At 36.8% G+C, this 22,375-nt stretch overlaps 1 protein-coding gene and 1 pseudogene across 2 annotated transcripts in view; one reads left to right on the forward strand and one right to left on the reverse strand.

The window, feature by feature from the left end:
* DACH2 (dachshund family transcription factor 2) overlaps positions 1 to 22,375 on the forward strand; it is a 676,171-nt gene that overhangs the window by 620,875 nt on the left and 32,921 nt on the right. The window lies entirely within an intron of this gene.
* LOC105738077 lies at positions 20,974 to 21,602 on the reverse strand (annotated as a pseudogene).

Below are 22,375 nucleotides of genomic sequence, written 5' to 3' on the forward strand. Positions count from 1 at the left end.
AATAACTATCCAAATAAATATATATTTTCTATATTTATTTATTCTGCATTTATAACATTCATGTCATTTAAATAGCTTAAATAAATCCCCTACTAGATGTTTTTTGTCTCTCTCTAAATAAAAATGTTATATTTAAAGAGGTTACTAAGAAAATTTTCAGTTTTCCTTTCTGAAATAGTTTGTCAACACCACTTTCTGCTGTCATCCCTTGCCCCATTCCTTTGAGTGGATAAACTGTGATCTGCAACTTTAATGACAATAATATCTATTTTAGTATAAATAAAAATAGGCAATGTCTATCAAGATGCCCCAGGTAACACATATACATTTCATTTAAAGTTTTTTAAAGGGGGAATTAAAATAAAAAAATACAGATTTGAGTAACCTTTAACTTATATGCATCATCAAATAGTCATTAAGCATGGTGTACAAAGACATCAAAAGTATAATCCATTCATTTGTAGATGGGCAGTTAGGTTGATTCCATATATTTGCTATTGTGAATAGTGCTGCAGTAAACCTGGGTGTGCAGATGTCTCTTTGATATACTGATTTCATTTCCTTTGCATATATACCCAGTATTGGTATAGCTGGATCATATGGTAGTTTTATTTTTATTTTTTTGAGATCCCTCCATACTGTTTTCCATAATCTCTGTACTAATTTACATTCCCATCAGCAGAGTATTAGAGTATCCCTTTCTCCACATCCTTGCCAGCATTTATTATTAATATTTTGTCTTTTTGATAATAGCCATTCTAACTGGGGTGAGCTGATATCTCATTGTAGTTTTTGTCTGCATTTCTCTGATGATTAGTGATATTGAGCCAAAAATGGAAGAATGGTTTCTTCAGTAAGATTAGAAATAAGTCAAACACATACAATGTTAGGCAGTAATAAAACAACTAACTACTAGTTTAGGACTATAGAAAAGAAAGTCACAGCCTAATATATGAATTACTAAATGAATACTATTCTCTGTAAATGCCACAGACATTCATTATGCCCCGAAAAACTAGAACCTTAATAATATTTTCATTTTTGTTTTTTTGAGACGGAGTCTCACTCTGTCGCCCAGGTGGCAGTGCCGTGGCGTGATCTCAGCTCACTGCAAACTCTGCTGTCTGGGTTCAAACGATTCTCCTGCCTCAGGCTCCCAAGTAGCTGGGTTTACAGGCGCCTGCCACTGCGCCCGACTAATTTTTGTATTTTTTAGTAGAGACGGGGTTTCACCATCTTGGCCAGGCTGGTCTTGAACTCCTGAACTGGTTATCTACCCGCCTTGGCCTCCCAAAGTGCTATTACAGGTGTGAGCCACTGTGCCTGGCCAATATTTTCATTTTTATTTCAACCATTTCACAAACATTTATTGACATTTTACTATGTGCCTGGGGATATTCTAGATGCTAAACATACACCAGTAAATAAAAGAGACAAAATTGCCTACTCTTATGGAGACTATATTAGTTGGAGGAAATAGGTAATGAGGTTATATTTGCATATTAATGTCTGTCTATTACCTATTTATTTAATGTTACGTTGTAATAAGTGTTATGGAAATAATAGACCAGACAAGAGGGATGGTCTGTGTTAGTGGAGACTAAAGGCATTCTATTTAAAATAAGGTGACCATAAAAGGCATCATAGAAGGCAATATTTTTATAGTAGATGAGGGAGCTAACCATGCTGATATCTGAGGAAAGATCATTATAGCCAGAGACAACAGTAAATGTAAAGACCTTGATTGAGTGTGGCTGAGGCAAAGAGAATGAAAGGGAATGTAGTAGAAGATACAATCAGAGAATTAAAGGGGTCCAGATCGTGTAAGACTTTATAGGCTATTTTAAGGATTTAAAAGTGAAGCTTCTGAGAAGATAGGAAGCCTCTGGAGATGGAAAGCCACTGTAGGATTCTGAACAGAAAAGAGATATAACCTGATTTATGTCTCAAAGTATCACTCTAGATAATGGTAAATAACACACTGGAGGGGAGCAGAAACTGAGGCAGAAAGAATAGTCAAATTACAACTGCAGTAATGTGTTGTGAGAGTTGCAGTGCCTTGAACCAGGGTAGCAGCAATGGAAGTGGTAAAAAGTGGCCTGATTCTGGATGTATTTTGAATGTAGAGACAAAACAGTTCACTGAGGGATTTGTTAGTTCATGTGAGAGGAAAACAGAAGACGAGGTTGGCTCCAAAGTTATTTTGTTGTCAGCATTTCATTGCTAGTACCAATATGGAAAGTTTTGGCTGCTGGCATGTATATGCAAGCATGCATCCCACTGCCACTGCCCCAATGAAGCACTTTGGCTGGCACCAGCCCTTAGGTTGCTGCTGCTCATGAACTGGGAACATCTCATCCTCCCAAGTGCAGAAGTTTTCTAACCTTGAGAGGCCAGAAAACAAAGCTGGGAGTCTGATACCCATCCCCCAGGGTTACAGCACGCAGCCCAGAAGTGATTAAGCTGAGCCCTGGCCCCCTGAAATCTTCCAGAAATGAAACCAGTTGACCGAACCCTACTTATGCCACAATGAAACTCTGAACAGCATCAAAGAATATAAATAGAAAAAAAAAGCCATCCAAAGGACAGCAACTACAAATATTAAAGAAACATCAGCCCACACAAATGAGAAAGAAACAACACAAGAATTCTGGCAACTCAAAAACCCAGAGTGTCTGCTTACCTCAAAACAACCACACTAGTTCCCCAGAAATGGTTTTTGATCAGGCTGAAATGGCTGAAATGGCCGACATAGTATTCAGAATATGGATGGGGATCAAGATTCAGGAGAAAGTCAAAACCCAATCCAAAGAATCTAAGGAATACAATAAAAATATACAAGAGATGAAATGCAAAATAGCCGTTTTAAGAAGGAACCAAACAGATCTAATAGAGCTGAAACATTTACAACAATATTTAACAGCATTGTTACATTTAACAACATTAAATGTAGAGTCCCTACTTCGTGGGCATAAATCAATAAATTCAGCCTGATCCAACACTATATTCCTTCCCACTATCCCACACCCTTAATATTCATTCCCTTGACTGTTCTCCAGATTTCTATTTATATAAATTAGAAAACCCAAGCAGTTCTTTTTGAGTGTAGCGCACCTCCTCATGGGTCACACTCTCAACCTCATCCCTAGGTGTCCACCAGGACTTTAGTCTAGTTATAGGTTTAGAAGCAAACAGGGTTGTTGGGGATCGCTCCTGAGGAGAATCAACATTATCTTGCCTGGTGCCTGCCTCAGGGGAGGCCATAATTGTTGCCTCAGGCAGTGCAGGGTTTATCTCCTCAAACACAGGTGGAAAGGTGGAAAGGCTGATGGCAGCATGGGTAGGGGAGGGGATGTTGCCACTACTGGGGATGGGGAAGCTGTTTCTTTTGGCAAGAAAGGTTCATCAGAGTTTATAAACTCAGTGTTTCAGCTTCATCACGGTTTTCCCACGCATCCCCATTCCAAGTCGCGGGGTCCTATTCTTTTCCAATCAATGCCCTCACTTTATCAGTAGACACCTGGCAAGGCTGTGCATGCACTTTTCATTGCAGGTCAGCCACTTGCATAATAAGAACTTGTGTTTGTTTTTCCACAGTTTCAGCTCTTTCTCTACAGGAGGCAAGACTCTCACTCAGGGCGATCTTAGCAGATTTGAGGCTCAGTATCTCCTTCTGAAGCCAGGAGATAGAATCCCTTAGTTCATCATTTTCTTTTATCACTTTGTCCACTTAACTTAGGAGCAACCAACCAGCTTCATTATGTTCCTTGGTTCTCCATATGTGGTCAAAGTATTATGTATAGAGTCACTAAATTCCTTGCTTCTCACAAGTAGTGAATCAGGAGTGTCAAATGCATTTATTTTAAATAACTTTCTAAACAGTTCACCCCAAGAACTATCAATGTTCTCCATACTATTAGAAGTAAAATCTTTAGCATTTGGGGGTCTAATCATATTAAGCAACCAACTGTAGAAACCCCAAAACCAATGAAAGAACTCCATTCTTAATATTCTGTTCCTCTAGAACCACTCCTGGTACCAAAATCTGTATTAGTCAGGGTTCTCCAGAAGGACAGAACTAATGGAATATATATATGGGGATTTTATGCAGACCCACAGCTAGTATCATATTGAAAGGGGAAAACATGAAAGCTTTTCTTCTAAGATCTGGAACATGACAAGGATGCCCACTTCACCATTGTTACTCAACATGGTACTGGAAGTCCTAGCTAGAAAAATCAGACAAAAGAAAGATATAAAGGGCATCCATATTGGAAAGAAATAAGTCGAAGTATCCTTGTTTGCAAATGATATGGTCTTATATTTGGAAAATTTTAAAGACTCCACAATAAAACTATTAGAACTGATAAACAAATTCAGTAAAGTTGCAGTATACAAAATAAACAAAAAGCAGTAGCGTTTCTATAGGCTAACAATGAACAATGTGAAAAAGAAATCAAAAAAGATATCTCATTATCAATATCACAATAGTGACACATAAAATTCAATGCCTAGCAATTAAACATAAAAATGAAAGATTTATATAATGAAAAGTATCAAATGCTGATGAAGAAAATTTAAGAGGACACTAAAAAGTGGGAAAATGTTCTATGTTCACGGATTGAAAGAATTAATATTGTTAAAATGTCCATACTACCCAAAGCAATCTATAAATTCAATGCAATCTATATTAAAATACCAATGACATTCTTCACAGAATTAGAAAACACAATCCTCAAATTTATATGGAAACACAAAAGACCCAGAATGGCCAAAGCTATCCTAAGCAAAAAGAACAGAACTGGTGGAATTACATTGCCTGACATTCGATAATACCACAGAGCTATAGTGTCCAAAACAGAATGGTACTGGCATAAAAATAGACACATAGACCAATGGAACTAAATAGAAAACCCAGAAACAAATCCACACACCTACAGCCCACTTATTTTTGACAAAGTTACCAACAGCATACACTGGGTAAAAGACATTCTTTTCAATAAATGGTGTTGGGAAAACTGAATATCCATATGCAGAAGAATGAAATATCAGACCAGTGTCTCTCACCATACACAAAAATCAGATCAAAATGGACTGAAAGACAGAGAAATCTAAGACCTCAAACTATGAAACTACTACAGGGGAGCTTTGGAGAAAATCTCCAGGACATTGTTCTTGGCAAAAATTTCTTGAGCAATACCCCACAACCACAGGCAATCAAAGGAAAAAAAATGGACAAATGGTATTATATCAAGTTAAAAAGCTGCTGCATGACAAAGGATACAATCAAAAAAGTGAAGCGACATCCCACAGAATGGGAGAAAATATTTGCAAACTACCTATCTGACAAGGGATTAATAACCAGAATATATAATAAACTCAAACAACTGTATAGGAAAAAATATCTCATAATCAGATCAAAGAAAGGGCAAAAGGTTTGAATAGACATTTCTCAAAAGAAGTCACACAAATAGCAAACAGACATATGAAAAAGTTCTCAACATCATTGATCATCAGAGAAATGCAAATCAAAACTACAATGAGATATCTTCTCACCACAATTAAAATGGCTTATATCCAAAAGATAGGCAATAACAAATGCTGGCAAGGTTGTGAAGAAAAGGGACCCCTCATAAACTGTTGGTGGGAATGTAAATTAGTACAAACACTATGGAGAACAATTTGGAGATTCCTCAAAATCTAAATTGAGTTACCATACGATCCAGCAGTCCTACTGCTGGGTATATACCCAAAAGAAATGAATCCAGTAAATCGAAGAGATAGCTGCACTCCTACGTTTTTTGCAGCACTGTTTACAGTAGCTAAGATTTGTATGTAACCTAAGTATCCATCAACAGAAGAATGGATAAAGAAAATGTGGTGCATATACACAATGGAGTACTATTCAGCTATAATAAGGAATGAGATCTTGTCATTTGCAACAGCATGGATGGAACTGGAATTTATCATTTTAAGTGAAATAAGTCAGACACAGAACAAAAAACTTTCCAACAACATGGATTGAATTGGAGATCATTACCTTAAGTGAAATGAGCCAGTCACAGAAAGTCAAACATAGCATGTTCTCACTTATTTTGGGGATCTAAAGATCAAAACAATTGAACTCATAGACATACAGAATAGAAAGAAGGTTACCAGAGGGTGATAAGGGTAGTGGGAGGGTCGGGGGAGGGAGTTGGTGATGGTTAGTGGGTACAAAGTGTAGATAGAAAGAATGAATAAGACCTACTATCTGATAGCACAACAGGTTGACTATAGTCAATAATAACTTAATTGTAAATTTTAAAGTAACTTAAAGAGAGTAACTGGTTTGTAACTCGAAGGGGAAGTGCTTGAGGGGATGGATACCCCATTCTCCACGATGTACTTATTTCACATTACATACTTTTATTAAATCATCCCATGTACCCCACAAATATATACACCTACAATGTACGGACAAAAGATAAAAGTTTAAAAAAAAACTAAAAAGGAAACAATCCACAAAGTAAACAGACAACATACATAATGGGAGAAAATATTTGCAAAGTATGCATCTGACAAAAGTTTAATATCTAGAATCTATAAGGAATGTAAACAGATTAAGAAACCAAAAACAAACATCCCCAATAAAAAGTAGGCAAAGGACCTGAACAGACATCTTTCAAAAGGAGGCATACCCACAGACAATATACATATGAAAAAAATGCTCAACGTCGTCAATTATTAGAGAAATGCAAGTCAAAATCACAATGAGACACCATCTCACACCAGTCAAAATGACTATTAATAAAAAATCAAAAATAACAGATGCTGGCGAAGCTGCAGAGACAAAGGAACACTTATACACTGCTGGTGGGAATTTAAACTAGTTCAGCCACTGTGGAAAGCAGTTTGGTGATTTCTCAAAGAACTTAAAACAGAATTACCATTCAACCCAACAATCTCATTATTGGGTATATGCCCAAAGGACTATAAATCAGTCTATCATAAAGACACATGAGTGCATATGTTCCTCACAGCACTTTCACAATAGCAAAGACATGGAATCGACAGAAATTCTCATCAGTGCTAGACTGGATAAAGAATATGTAGTAAATATATAGCAGAGAATACTTCACAGCCACAAAAGTAATGAGATCATATTCTTTGTAGCAACATGGATGGAGCTGGAGGCCATTATCCTAAGCAAACTAATGCAGGAACGTAAAACCAAATACCGCACATTCTCACTAATAAGTTGGAGCTAAACATTGAGTACACAAGGACACAAAGAAGGGAACAGCAGACACCAGTGCCTGCTAGAGGGTGGAGGGTGGGAGGAAAGAGACGATCAAAAAACTACATATCTGGTACTATGCTTATCTACTGGGGGGTGAAATAATCTGCACTCCAAACCCCCATGACATGCAATTTACCTGTATACCAAACCTGCACATGTACCCCTGAACCTAAAATAAAAGGTTTTCAAAAATAAAGAAATAAAGGCCTCTAGAAGGAGAATTTAGGTAGGGGAGATGATCATGTAAATTTTGAGGTACTTATAAGACATCCACTGAAGATGTTGAGTAAGCAGTGAAATATACAGTCTGAAATCTAGGAGAGAGGTATAGGCTGGAGGTATAAATTTGGGAATAATAAGCCTATAGATTGTGTTTAAAGTCATGAAATTGGACAGAATCACCAAAGGAGTGATTAAAAAAGAAAAGAAGCCCAAGGATTCAGCCCTCAGACATTCCAATGCAGGCTTGACAGATGAAGAGGAACTTCTGAACGAAACTGTGAAGGAGGAGTAAACGATGTAGGAAGAAAACTAAGAGAAAATGATGCCCTGTAATTCAAATGAAGGAAATATTTTAAGGAGGGTAGGATCAAGTGTGTCAAAAGCTATTGAGAAATCAAGTAAGATTGGGGCTGAGAATTGACCTTTGGACTTATAAATATGAATACTTGGCCACCTTTATAAGAATAGGATCTTTGGAGAGATGGGACAAAAGCTTAATTGAAGTAAGTTCACAAGAAAGCCAAGTAAGTATAGGCAACTCTTTCTGGGAGTTTTGCTACAAAATGTAAGAAGAGGAGTGGTGTGGTAGTCGGGCAGCATATGGTCAAGAAAAATCACTTTTAATATGTGAAAATCTTAGGAGCATAATTCGTCAAGTCAACAAAACCATAGGTAGAATTGTGGAGATGAAGTCTGAAAAATGGAGAATTCTAAAGGCATTTCTTCCTATATGCTACATATATGCCATGTATGTTTCATTTTTGCTTCCCCCCTAAATTACAGTTCAAAGAATATTCTTCTCATAAGTTTCAACAAAAAGACAACCTAAGATAACTAGCTCTAAAACATGGCCAGAAACAAGATTTGATGATTCCTATCCCAGAATTCGACAATCATATCACAAGAAGAAACTCTCTATAGGAATATACAGGAATCTATAACGTTATACATGAGAAGCCATGAAGACAAGAAATTGGAATACTGCTCCTTTCTTCCATAATACTAAATATAGAACATAGTGACCCCCTAACACCACCGCCACTATATATACTCTGAAGAAAAGTTGGAGACAGAAGGCAGAGTGGAAGACAGTCAGATAGATAACCATTTTGCAGTGGGGTGACAGAACTGAAATAAACAAAATGTGCATCTTGGCACTATTTCCTCTCCCTTCGAACTGGAGCACTGAGAGCAGTACCAGAAATTCTTGCAATATTAAGCAGTAGAGTGGAGATGCACATGCACTTACGACCTAAAGAGCAACCTGCTGCCCATTAGATTATCAGTGCTAGTTAATGATTAGATCACAGTTGATACCTGCAACCTGCAGATACCAAGCCACGAGCCGTATGCCTTTGTGTCATGGTTGTCATCACAATAAGCAGACAGCCAAACTATTACTCTAAATGGTGAATAAGAAAGTGGATAGAAACAGCATGTCCAAATTGGTCTGATGAAAATTCTTACTGATTTTGTCATAAAAGATAAAGAAAATGGTAGCATCTCAAACATTCACAGTAGTGCTGGTTTAATTGTTTACAAAGTGCTTATAAATAATTCTGCATAACATTTTTCTGTTAAGATTTTATGTGCCAATTCCAGCATGATATTTTGGCTGCTGGATTGGGAAAATATTTATAATTTAATGAACAAGACCCATGAACAAATTTAAGATTACTGCAGTAAAAAATATTTTCCTCCAAAAATAGTTTTGTTCATCATCATTGCTGATATGGTTTGGCTGCGTCCCCACCCAAATCTCATCTTGAATTCCCATGTATTGTGGGAGTGACCCGGTGGGAGGTAATTGAGCCATCAGGGCAGGTCTTTCTAGTGCTTTTCTCATGATAGAGAATAAGTCTCATGAGATCTGATGGTTTTATAAGGGGGAGTCTCCCTGCACAAGCTCTCTGTTTGCCTCCGGCCATCCATGTAAGATGTGGCTTGCTCCTCCTTGCCTTCTGTCATGATTGTGAGGCCTCCCCAGTCATTTGGAACTTTAAGTCCATTAAACCTCTTTCTTTGGTAAATTGTCCACTCTTGGGTATGTCTTTATCAGTAGCATGAAAACGGACTAATACAATTGCCTTTAATGAGGGGTTGAAAAATAAATCTTTAAACAATTAGCACCAAATTTTAGTGTCGACATAGAAGCATGTTTCTAGAGTTTTAAATGGAAAATAATAATTTTGTGCTGACACTTTTGAGTGAAAATTAAAAGATCCAGTTTACTCTCTCAGGGCTGGAAAATGAAACAGCACATCCAGGGGTGGTGGCTCAGGCCTGTAATTCCAGCATTTTGGGAGGCCAAGGCGGGTGGATCACCTGAGGAGATTGAGACCAGCCTGGCTAACATGGTGGAACCCTGTCTCTACTAAAAAATACAAAAAAATTAGCCAGGCATGGTGGCGTGCACCTGTAATCCTAGCTACTCAGAAGGCTGAGGTAAAAGAGTCTCTTGAACCTGGGAGGCAGAGGTTGCAGTGAGCCGAGATCGTGCCGTTGCACTCCAGCCTGGGCAACAAGAGTGAAACTCAGTCTCAAAAAAAAAAAAAAAAATGAGTCAGCATTTATTTTACAGTGTGAAATAAATGTAGATGCACTGGCCAGAATGTGAAACGTAAATAAATAGGGTTTTTTACTCCAAAGCACAACACTGTAATGCAACTTGTTATTTTGTTAGCTGCAGAAAATCCATATGTGTCTGAGCAACCTCAATTCTTTCCTCCTCCAAAGAAATAATTGTACTGAGGAGCATAAGGCAGAGAGAGGAGATATCAAAGCAAGTGTTAGAGAAGAAGTGAAAATTTATTAAAAAGTGTTAGAGCAGGAGCGAAAGGAAGTAAAGTGCACTTGGAAGAGGGCCAAGCGGGCAACCTGAGAGATTCGAGTGCACTACTTGACCTATTGACTTGGGGTTTTATATGTTGGCATGCTTCCAGGATCTGTGTCTTATTGTTCCCTTGAGGTGGGCTGTCTGCATAGGTGGTGGCCTGCTAGTACTTGGGAGGGGCCGCATGCGCAGTTTTACTGAAGTTGTGAGCATGCTCACTTGAGATGTTTTTTTCCTTATCAGTCGAGTATTCCTATAGGAAGATCATATACCAGTTAAACTCTGCCATTTTGCTTGCCTCTTAGTGTGCATGCTTAAGCTTACTCGCCCAGCTCCTGAGATCTCATTGGGAAGCTGCTGATCACCGGCTTCAGGTGTTTTCTATCTACTGGGAGACTGACTTTCCCTGGTGCTAGCTGCAACCAATTATTATTTTGGCGAGACAGTTTAACAACCACCTGACCACCACCTTATGGTTGCCTGACATTCCTGGTGGGGTGGGGGGTCTCTTGCCTATTCATTTCCACCTAACTACCTACTCTAATTTGAGACCCCAGTGTATGCAATTGAATTTTCTTCTACATGTTGCATGTCTTTTCACAATCACTGGTCTGCAATGATATGCAAAACATTATTTGTAATCATACCACTTTCCCACTTTTTCTTCTCCACGATGATTTCTTTTATTTTGAGTGATAATACCCACACTTCAATCTAATGAGGATTTCCCCTTTCCCTTATTGTTACTGAACGGAGATTTTTCTCATACCAATGGCTGAATTGCAGAGTAAAGAGGAAAACAACTGCTCAGAAACTATCAGCCAGGAAACGAAACCTTATTTATATTCACATTACATAGAAGACACATTTAAGTCACTGGAAACTCACTTTCTCTTTTTTTTTAACCTCCTTGATAAAATACCAACTTAAATTTAAAGTTGAATGGGGCTCTAAGAATATTTAGAAGTTATTTAGTTTGTTTTAAATAGGCTGGCTCTACTCCTAAGGTACATCTAAATACACTTTCTCCTGATTTGTCCTTACTTATACCGTTAGCTTTCCACTTTTTGAGAATTTCAAGAGGTATTTTTAAAATCCATATGTCTACATTTTAAGAGGATTTTTCCCCCTCAGACAAACCTTTATTCTCAATTTATATTACTCTAGACCATTTTACTATGAATGGAAAAATTGTGTAACTATGATTACTGATTCATGAAATAAAGAACAAAGTTGTGATTTGTTATTACAAATGGTTAAATTGTAGAGGCTTCTTTGTGGTTTCAGTAATGGAAAAGGACAGCAGCTCCCATGAGGTAATTTTATCTTCCTTGTGAAAGAAGGGAATCACCCTTGTCTCTGATGGAATTTTTGTGTGGCTTTCCAGCATCAGGTATTCAATCTTAGGTTAGATCTTTAAAGGATGATTGAATATTTGGATAGTGTTTAGTTTGCATGGCTAACACAAATACATCTACCCTAACTTTTAGGTTGCAACAACCTCTTGAAACCATTAAAACCCAAAAGGTTGCATCTAGTATCAATAATTTTTTAAAAAATTCCAAAAACAATAGATGGAGTCTATTTCAAATGCTCTATACAATTTATAAAACATATCCCTGTCTTTTAATTATTTTCAGTGAAAATGTTCTAAATCATTGTGTTTATTCAAAAGATGTGAAAAGGAGTCTGACATCTTTTAAGCCCTGGATAACCAGATATAGCTCTATCTAGGTTCTAATAAATGAATTTGAGCAAAGTATAAGATGTGGCCATGTGCATAACACTGAAGGGAGATAAGAAGATAAAACGTAAATTAAATACTACACATTTGTGTGTAAATGCATTTTCTGTGTATGGAGATGCTACAGCATAGAGGTAACATTTTTGCATATAAAATATGACGCCAAAAGGACTCATAAAACTACCTTTTTGTCAAGGCAATAGAAATAGATGTCACCTATTTCCCTAATGATGTACATTTTGACAAAGGTGGAGGAATGGAATTAACCAAAGGAAAATTACAATGAATAATTGAATTTCTCGGTTGTAATTCAATTTTGGATAATACGTCAGTACTATGGAAATTATTTTATTTTGCCTAGAAAAATATTTCACATGTGTACTGTGTTTCTTGGTAGAAATGGAGAGAGTAGCTTTCCGTTTTATATGCACTTGACTATCACACACATGTGTGCACACACACAGAGATTTGTCATTAAAATTGAATTGGACAATCAATTCAATCTGAAAAGATGTCAACTTTTCAAGATAATTGATTTGGTTTCTTTTTGTTTGAATTTACTAAATGTTTTACACCCAAATGATTCAACAATAAGGGTCAATATAGTTGTGTGCATAGACACAGCTCAAGTTGTATACAGCTATGGCTAGTCTTTTTTGAAAGTACAGCATTCAGTATTAAATTATATTTGTCGTATGTAATAAAGAACAAGTACACAAGAGATTAGAATCCACAAATTTAAAATTCTGTTTTTCTAAATATTATAACTTAAATAGAATAAATCCACTTTACATTGTAAATACCATTGACTCTTGAACAATGCAGAAGTTGGGGCAGTAACCACCACCTGCCTCCAGTCAAAAATTCACATATAACTCTTTGTTTGTTTGTTTGTTTTAAGCAACAGTGTCTTGCTCTGTTGCCCAGGCTGGAGTACAGTGATGCAATCACCTTAGCCTCCCAAGTAGCTGGGACTACTGATGTGTACCACTATGGCTGGATAATTTAAAAAATGTAGAGACAGGGTCTTGCTATGTTACCCAGCCTGGTCTAGAACTCATGGCCAAAAGCGATCCTCCTGCCTCAGCCTCCCAAAGTGCTTGGATTACAGACATGAGCCACCATGCCTGGCTACATGTATAACTTTTGACTCTCCAAAAACTTAAAACTACTAATAGCCTGCTGTTGACTGGAAACTTTATTGATAATGTAAATTAACACATATTGTATGTTACATGTATTATATACTGTATTCTTACAATACAGTAAGCTAGAAAAAAGAAAATGTTATTAAGCAAATTATAAGGAACAGAGGATATAATTTCTATTTATTAAATGGAAGTATATAATCATAAAGGTCTTCAACCTTACTGTCTCCATGTTGAGTAGGCTGAGAAGGAGGAAGAGGATTGGTTAGTCTTGTTGTCTCAGGGGTGGCAGTGGTGGAAGAAAATTTGTGTAAGTGGACCTGCACAGTTCAAACCCATATTGTTCAAAGGTCAGCTGTAGTATGTTGTTACTAAGGACATAAAACAATTTGGTAATTAACTCTCAGAGAGTAAGAACCTAGTTCACACTAAGCATAGAACACTACTTAAAGAAATGATCTCCAGTAATGCTAGAAGAATCATACAACACTTCTTTTCCACTTACAGAAACCCATTCATTTTGAATTTAGGGAATATGCATTTGATAAGCAGTGAATCAATACCTCAAATCTTCTTCTGATTACTGGCTTTCTGACCACTAGACATGTTTACAATATTGAACAATCCCACTTCAACCACATTCAACAGAACGAATGTTAACCTGTTGAGTGCTCTTTCCTTAAATTAAGCATCATGGGAAGTTTCTAGAAATTCAGTCTAGGAATCTATTTACCTTTAGGCTTTTGTGTTCTAAGCCTTAATATGTGCTCTCTAGGAAGCTCTAGCTTATTTCAAATGTTCATATGACTTTCTGTCATATGTAATTTAGAAAACAGATATTTATTGAATGTCTACTGTGTATAAAGCAAAATGATAGCCTCTGCGGAGGAAAAAGAATAAGTAGGTCATAGTCCCCACTCTCAAATAATTTAAGTCTAACTGGAGATTTAAGACGTTAACATGTGAAGTTTTTTAATTTTATATTAAGTTCAGGGGTATAAGTAAAGGTTTGTTACATAGATAAACTTGTGTCATGGGGGTTTGTTTTACAGATTATTTAATTACTGATAAAGCATATAAATAACATTTGAAGAACGTATTTTAGTAGATAGTATGAGATTCTATATGTGTGGTCAGAAAATTTACACTGCATAGGATTTCAAAGTGAAAGGTTTTTATGCTGTATCTTTGCTTTCTTCAAAAGTGTGGACATCTTTAAGAGGCAGGGAGGAATGATTCGTGTTTAGGCTTCAATATTTTGGCAGGCATGTTACATAATTTTAAAAAGAGGCAGCTAGATAACAGGTGGAGGTTTTATATTTCCTTATTATAACTTTATTCTTTTTGCAAAACAATTGGAAACTGCCAGTAAAATTTATTGATATATAACATTTGTATATTTTATGCAAGATATGTGGTATTTTGTCACAAGCATAGAATGTGAAATGATCTTGTCAGTGTATAGGGTATTCATCACCTCTGGCATTTGCCATTTCTATGTGTTGGGAACATTTCAAGTGCTCTCTTCTAGCTATTTTGAAATATATAATATATTGTTGTTAACTATAGTCATCCTATCCTGCTATTAAACATTAGAACTTATTCCTTCTATTTAATTGTATGATTGTACCCATTAACTAACCTCTTCATCTCCTTCCCCCAACCCACATACCTTTCCCAGCCTCTGATAACTATCATTCTACTCTCTATCACCATGAGACGTTTTTTAGCTCCCACGTATGGGTGATAGCATATAATATTTGTCTTTCAGTACCTAGCTTATTTCACTTAACATAAGGACCTCCTGTTCCATCTATGTTGCTGCAAATGACAGGATTCAATTCTATTTTATGGCCAAGTAGTATTCTATTGTGTATATATTTCACATTTTCTTTATCCATTCATCCCTTGATGGACACTTAGGTTTGTTCTATATCTTTGCTATTGTGAATAATACTACAAAACCATGAAAGTTCTGATATTCCTTTGATATATTGATTTCTTTTCTTTTAGAAAAATATCCAGTAGTAGGATTCTTGGATCATATGGTAGTTCTACTTTTAGTTTTTCAAGAAATTTCCATTCTGTTTTTCACAGTGACTGTACTAATTTACATTCCTACCAACTTTGTATCAGTTCCCTTTTCTCCACATCTTCTCCAGCATCTGTTATTTTTTTTTCTTTTTAACAATAGCCATTCTAAGATGACATCTCATTGTGGATTTAATTTGCATTTTCCTGATAATTAGTGATGTTGAGCCTTTTTCATCTACCCGTTGGCCATTTGTATGTCTTCTTTTGAGACATGCCTATTCAGGTCCTTTGCCCACTTTATAATGAGATTATTAGGTTTTTGGTTTTTTGGGGTTTTTTTGCTATTGAGTTGTTTGAGTTCCTTGTATATTCTGAACATTAGACCCTTGTGGGATGAATGGTTTTCAAATATTTTCTCCCATTCAATATGTGTAGTGTGTCTTTATTCTGTGGATTGTTTGCTAGTACATTTTGAAGAAAGGTACTAGTTAATAAACTTGATTATTGAGATACAATTATTTGAGATATTGATTAAGAGAATACACTCTTTGGGATAAAGGAAGGATGTGGGAAGTGCCATTTTACTCTATCTTGAAGGGTAGGGAGAGAATACACACACATCACACACGGTTCCCATTCACAAACATAAATAAAATTTCTGAGGACTGACTAGAAGGCAAAGTGTAATAGCAAAAAAGATCATGAAAACAAAAACAAATATTTCCAAATTTCAATTCCAAAAATTCTGAATTTATCATTAAACTGTTTTTGCTTCTAATTTAAACTCTAATTTTCTCTACTTTGAGGGCTTTTTTTTTTTCTACTCTGGCTCATTCAAAACTTACACAAACACGTAAAGCACGTTGAGCATGTAATATGTCATTTTTATTTGCCAAATTATAGTCATCAAATGATACCTTGTACAGAAAGAGTAAAACCTATGCTGAAGTGAAAATCTATTTCCTGGATTCATTTTGGAAAACATGGTAACATTGCAAGTTGGAAGCCTGATTATTCATTGTCATACTAGCACACAAAGTGCATTGTACTTAAATCTTTTTTAAATTTCAAAAGCAAGACATGTAAAAATCAAAGAAATTTAAAGAATGTGAGCTTTGGTATATAAGAAGACGTATTCTCACTCTTAAAATTATTTAAACAGGTGCTACAGCAAGCCATTGCCTGTATAAGTCTTTTAAGATATTTACAACAAAACATTTCCCTGTGATTGAATTTTTCCAAGTACTAAAATACCACGGAGAAATATGTTTACCACCAGTTTTATGGTTCCCTAGATGCATTCTCTATAAACCTTGTATCTGCTTGGACACAAACAGTATTGCAAAAAGACACCATGCCATTTGAACAGGGTATACAGCTTTGAAAGCGTATGCCACAGTACAAATGGGAATGTCAGTATTATTATGAGTAATACAGTTTTAAGACCATTTTTTTTATTATAGGAGACCTAAGTAATTGTTCTTATTTTACATCTTAAATTTACTAGGAATATTTTATATCTGTGGAGATACTACCACTATTGTGTTACAGTTTTTGGCCTCGGTGCCGATATGGGATATAACATTTGCGAAGTCTAAGCACGGAAAAACATAATGGTAAAGTTTTCCTTTACAACATCTATTATTCCATTGAAAAGCAAATAAGAAATAATTACCTGGGACCTGAAAATGCAACCCCTATATGCTTCAAAGATTTGGGTTGACAATGTTTAAAGAGCTACAAGGTATCAATAATAGAATTTTGCTAACCAGTGAGTCAATTTTCTAGGCAAATGGGGGAAGACAACACATGTCGTAAGTATCCAGATGAGAAAGTATATTCTGGAAACTTGTAGCAGTGGCAATAAAGCAATACACATCAGTGTTCAAACTTGAATAGCATATTGTATTGCTTTTCACCCTCATAATTTTTTAAAATATGCCAACTGTCAGAGACAGTGGTAGATAAGGATAGATGGTTACATGGATTATTAGTAAATTCTCCTGAGAAATTGGGATATTGATGGTGGTTGAGAATCATAGGCTGACGATGGTGCACTTCACCATCTGTTAATATAGGTATTTTAACTGGAGATAAGATCAAATATCTTGTCATCAGCCAAGAAGAGGAAGTAATTTCAATGCCATGTTAAAAATACAGTATTTAGCCATTCACACTGGAAAAATGCCTAATGGGAAATGAATAATGGAGCAGAGGTGACAATGGACAGAGGCAGTGAGCAAAGTGATCTTCCCTAGTGATCAAATAGAATTAAGAAGGTTAAAATCTCTAAGTGAAGTGAGTAGATATAGCGATATAGCTGTTCAGGTGATCAGGTGATGGAAGTATGTTCTTTTTTTTTTTTTTTTTGAGACAGAATCTTCACTCTGTCGCCTAGGCTGGAGTGCAGTGGCGCTATCTCCGCTCACTGCAAGTTCCGTCTCCTGGGTTCATGCCATTCTTCTGCCTCAGCCTCCCAAGTAACTGGGACTACAGGCACGTGCCACCACGCCTGGCTAATTTTTTGTATTTTTAGTAGAGACGGGGTTTCACCATGTTAGCCAGGATGGTGTCAACCTCCTGACCTCATGATCCACCTACCTTGGCCTCCCAAAGTGCTGGGATTACAGCGTTAGCCACCGCGCCCGGCCGCATGTTCCTTAAGGTTATCCAAAGCAAACATGAAGGCAGATTCAGGACAAATGCAGAAATGGTTAACATATGATACTGTGTCTGGAATTTATTCCTTCCAGTGGGTTCTTGGTCTCGCTGACTTCAAGAATGAAGCCGCGGACCATCGCAGTGAATGTTACGGTTCTTAAAGATGGTGTGTCCGGAGTTTGTTCCTTCAGATGTTCAGATGTGTCCGGAGTTTCTTCCTTCTGGTGGGTTCATGGTCTCGCTGACTTCAGGAGTGAAGCCGCAGACCTTTGCAGGGAGTGTTACAGCTCTTAAAGGTGGTGCGTCTGGAGTTGTTTGTTCCTCCTGGTGGGTTCATGGTCTCGCTGACTTCAGGAGTGAAGCCACAGACCTTTTCAATGAGTGTTAGAGCTCATAAAGGTAGTGCAGACCCAAAGAGTGAGCAGCAGCAAGATTTACTGTGAAGAGCAAAGAACAAAGCTTCCACAGCGTGGAAGGGGACCTGAGCGAGTTGCCGCTGCTGGCTCCGGTGGCCAGCTTTTATTCCCTTATTTGGCCCTGCCCACATCCTGCTGATGGGCCCATTTTACAGAGTGTCGATTGGTCCATTTTACAGATTGCTGATTGGTCTGTTTTTACAGAGTGCTGATTGGTACGTTTACAAACCTTTAGCTAGACACAGAGTGCTGATTGGTGCATTTTTACAGAGGGCTGATTGGTGCGTTTACAAATCTTTAGCTAGACACAGAGTGCTGATTGGTGCGTTTTTACAGAGTGCTGATTGGTGCATTTACAAACCTTTAGCTAGACACAGAGCACTGGTTGATGTGTTTACAATCCTTTAGCTAGACAGAAAAGTTCTCCAAGTCCCCACTCGACCCAGGAAGTCCAGCTGGCTTCACCTCTCAATACTAAATTGAAAATAACTTCATGGGACTCAAATGTTATAATGTTGACTTTTAAAGCACTTTATCCAAATAAGTGACTCATAAAAATATACCAATTTCATAGAATTGGAATTTAGGGCAGAAATTTTGGATGCCTTGTTTAAGTCTGATTACAAGATATTAGTATTGAAAGATCTTACATATTAATTTTCTCTTTATTTTCCTTTCTTCATGTTGCAGGATTTCTCTGGTTATTGAGTTCATAATAGTCACACATTCATAAAAACAGAAAATGTTAAACATCTGCATTTAATGCTAATCATTGAGTTTTGTAGGGCTTCATGTGAAGTAAATCTTAAAAATAGTTTTTCTCCTAAAGAAGTATCATTGGCTGTGAGTACAATAGTCACACCTTATTTGCAGGGGATATGTTCCAAGACGTCTGGTAGATGCCTGCAACAGTGAAGAGTACTGAACCCCATACATATTTTTTTTCTATACATACACACCTGTGTTAAAGTTTAATTTATAAATAAGGCATAGTAATAAATTGACAACAATAACTGATGGAAACATAGAACAACTATACCAATATACTGTGTAAACGTTATGTGAATGTGGTCTCTCTTTCTCTCAAAACATTTTATTGTACTGTACTCCCCTGTTGTCTGATTGCCATTTACTAGGAGTAACAGAAATCTTTGGAAAATGAAATCACAGATAAGGAGCAACTACTGTGTGTATAAGGATAGAATCCAATTGGGAAAGAAAAGAAGAGAAAATCATAGTGACTAAAATGTCACTGGAAGTTGAGAACTGACTATGTTTCTCTTTACATTTCAAGCTTTGACAGATGTTAAAGATGTTTAATAAATATTTATTTTCATACATAAGTATATATATAATATATATTTATATTTGCAGGCTAATAAAAGCATCACACTCTTACTGTCTGCATAAACCCAGCCTCAGCATAGACATAGTTTTATATTCAGTAAACACTTAAGATTCTTCTTTCAAACTAAAGCACTTATGATAGAAAAATGAGAAAAAAATTCTCAAGTACTAGGGCTATTAGCAAAAGTGAAACATGTCTGTAGTGTCTTTGCTTCAACATTTGCCATTCCATATGGATCCGTAAATATTTGTAACAATAGTAAGTAAAGGAATTTTAGCATTAATAAAATAAGGTCGAATTTGCCAGGAAAAATTAAGATAGATTTTTCATATTTTCTTTTTTTCATTTAAATATTTATTGAACAAAAGCAGAATAAATGAACTAAGGGCTGTTTTAACCTGTAGATAAAAAACAGCAACTTCAAATATTCAGAAGGGTGTCACACAGAGAGTGAAAGACTTGTTTAGTATTTCTGCAAAGGGCAGAACTTGACCAAAAGGATAAATACAAGCAATCAGTAGGCCATTGGATAGTTGTACAAAGTGTATCACATATCTTAATTGCTTCTTTCTCCATATAATGCGTTCCACACTTAACTTTTCCCATCTTATAAAAGGAGATAATACAACGTAATACTTCTCATGAACGTCTTAAATAAGTCACATTTTCATGGCAAGCCCTCCACTGCCAGCAATAGATGTACTCATAGTATTGGAAAACATCTAAAGTTAACAAACTGGTTTAGTATAAAAATGGTTTATTTGTTCCTCAGACATATTTCTGCATTTTACATTAGTGGATCTCAGAAGTTGGGGAGAAAAGAGAGCATAGTCTCCAAAGAGGGTGAATCATAATACCTAGCAATACAGATGTTGCCCTCAAACTCTAAATGAATCATTACCACTATCCAACAATGGTACAGATGAGACTGTGGTGTGTGCTGGGGCATCTGCAGAGACAAAAGACAGTTGACAACCACTGTTCTACAAGAAACAGGAAATCTTATTTCACAAGTCACTAAAAAACTAACTAACTGCTGTAGTAATGAGAGGCTCCATCCAGACTGTTAAATATTACAAAATGAGAACTGTTTCAACAACTATTCAGCATAATGTTTAAGAACAAAAAGTACATAGAACATTGTACTTTATATGTATATTTTATCACATAGTAAGAAATGCTGAGGTGCTTCATCTATGCAACAAATTGAAAATGAAAACTTTACATTTCTATATTTGTCAATATACAGAATTCTGAAGGTGGATCTTAAACTCAGGATGATAAATCAGTTATAAAGGAAAGCCACATAACCCGTCAGTCTGGATAACTGCTATTCACTGGGGATGGGTGAACTGGAATTGGCTCTGGCAAGGGAATAAACTTGTTAAAAGAAACATCCAGGATCCTTGCAATTGGCTTTCTGGACATAACCATTCTTATGGTTGGGTCAGCTTGCCGTTCTTGTTTTAATATACCTTTCACAGCCTCTTCTACAGGACATCCAACAAAGGCTTCAAAATCATCAGCTATTACTGAGATATACGCTTGAGAGGGCAGGGCAAAGGCTCATCTCCTTGTTGTATCTCTAAGTGCTTCCATAATTGACTGGAATGTCTTAGGCTACTGGTAAGCATTGAGGGTTGTATACATCCCAAAGAAATCTCTATGCCAGAATTTTTTTCCTACTGAGCAAATTCTCCCAAGTTCAGAATTTGCAGATTTTATAGCAGGTGGTATTCTTTCCCAAAGATATCTTGGATTATTCACGTCGTTATGGAGCAAATAAAAAGCTAGAAGCTGACCATACACTGGGGGTGCAGCGGTTCCTCCAAGGGCCTGGAACTCTTGGTTCTCGCACTGATCCAACAACTTTTTGAAACTGAAGGCACTTTCCTTCATCATTGCCACTGGCATCTTCCCAGCCTGTCTTGCGGCCACCCCTTCCCAACAGCCAGACCCCAAACTGTCTCCCTTTTCCTATATTCTTAGTAGAAAGTACACTTACCTTAAACTTGCAAGTCTCCATGGGAATAAATATACAACTTAAATTAAATTTGAGGAGAAAATGCGACTCGGTGGCTGGCAAGATGGCCGAATAGGAACAGCTCCTGTCTGCAGCTCCAAGGGAGATCAATGCAGAAGGCCGGTGATTTCTGCATTTCCAACTGAGGTACCTGGCTCATCTCATTCGGACTGGTTAGACAGTGGGTGCTGCCCATGGAGGGAGAGCCTAAGCAGGGTAGGTCGTCGATTCAGACTACTCAGGTAGTTTGAAGACTTCAGGCTCAAACTACCTTAGAGCTAATCTGAGAGAGTTCACTTACAGAATTACAAGTTTATTCTTTTGTCTGGTTATTAGGAAGACAAAATACAATGCTATAATACCTTTATTAATTCTTGACACATTAAGTAAATTCTTCACTCAGTTTACCAGAGTAAATTTTTTAAAAGAATTTATTGGGTAAATCCTGGAATCAATGCATATTCAGTGCACTTCTTTTTCTTGAACATTCCAGATCTAGAAGGCTAGCATAGCTTCAGATGTAGCTCATCTTTTTGAGGGCCAACTATATGCTCAGTACCATGCTACGTGTTTCGCATTTGAGTTTTTTCCTTTAAACTTCCCACAAACACTCTGAGGTAGATCTTTATATTCTACAAATAGGGTCATTGCGTAACATCCCAAC

This window comes from Nomascus leucogenys, chromosome X (genome assembly GCF_006542625.1).
Source record: "Nomascus leucogenys isolate Asia chromosome X, Asia_NLE_v1, whole genome shotgun sequence".
Classification (NCBI taxonomy): Eukaryota; Metazoa; Chordata; class Mammalia; order Primates; family Hylobatidae; genus Nomascus; species Nomascus leucogenys.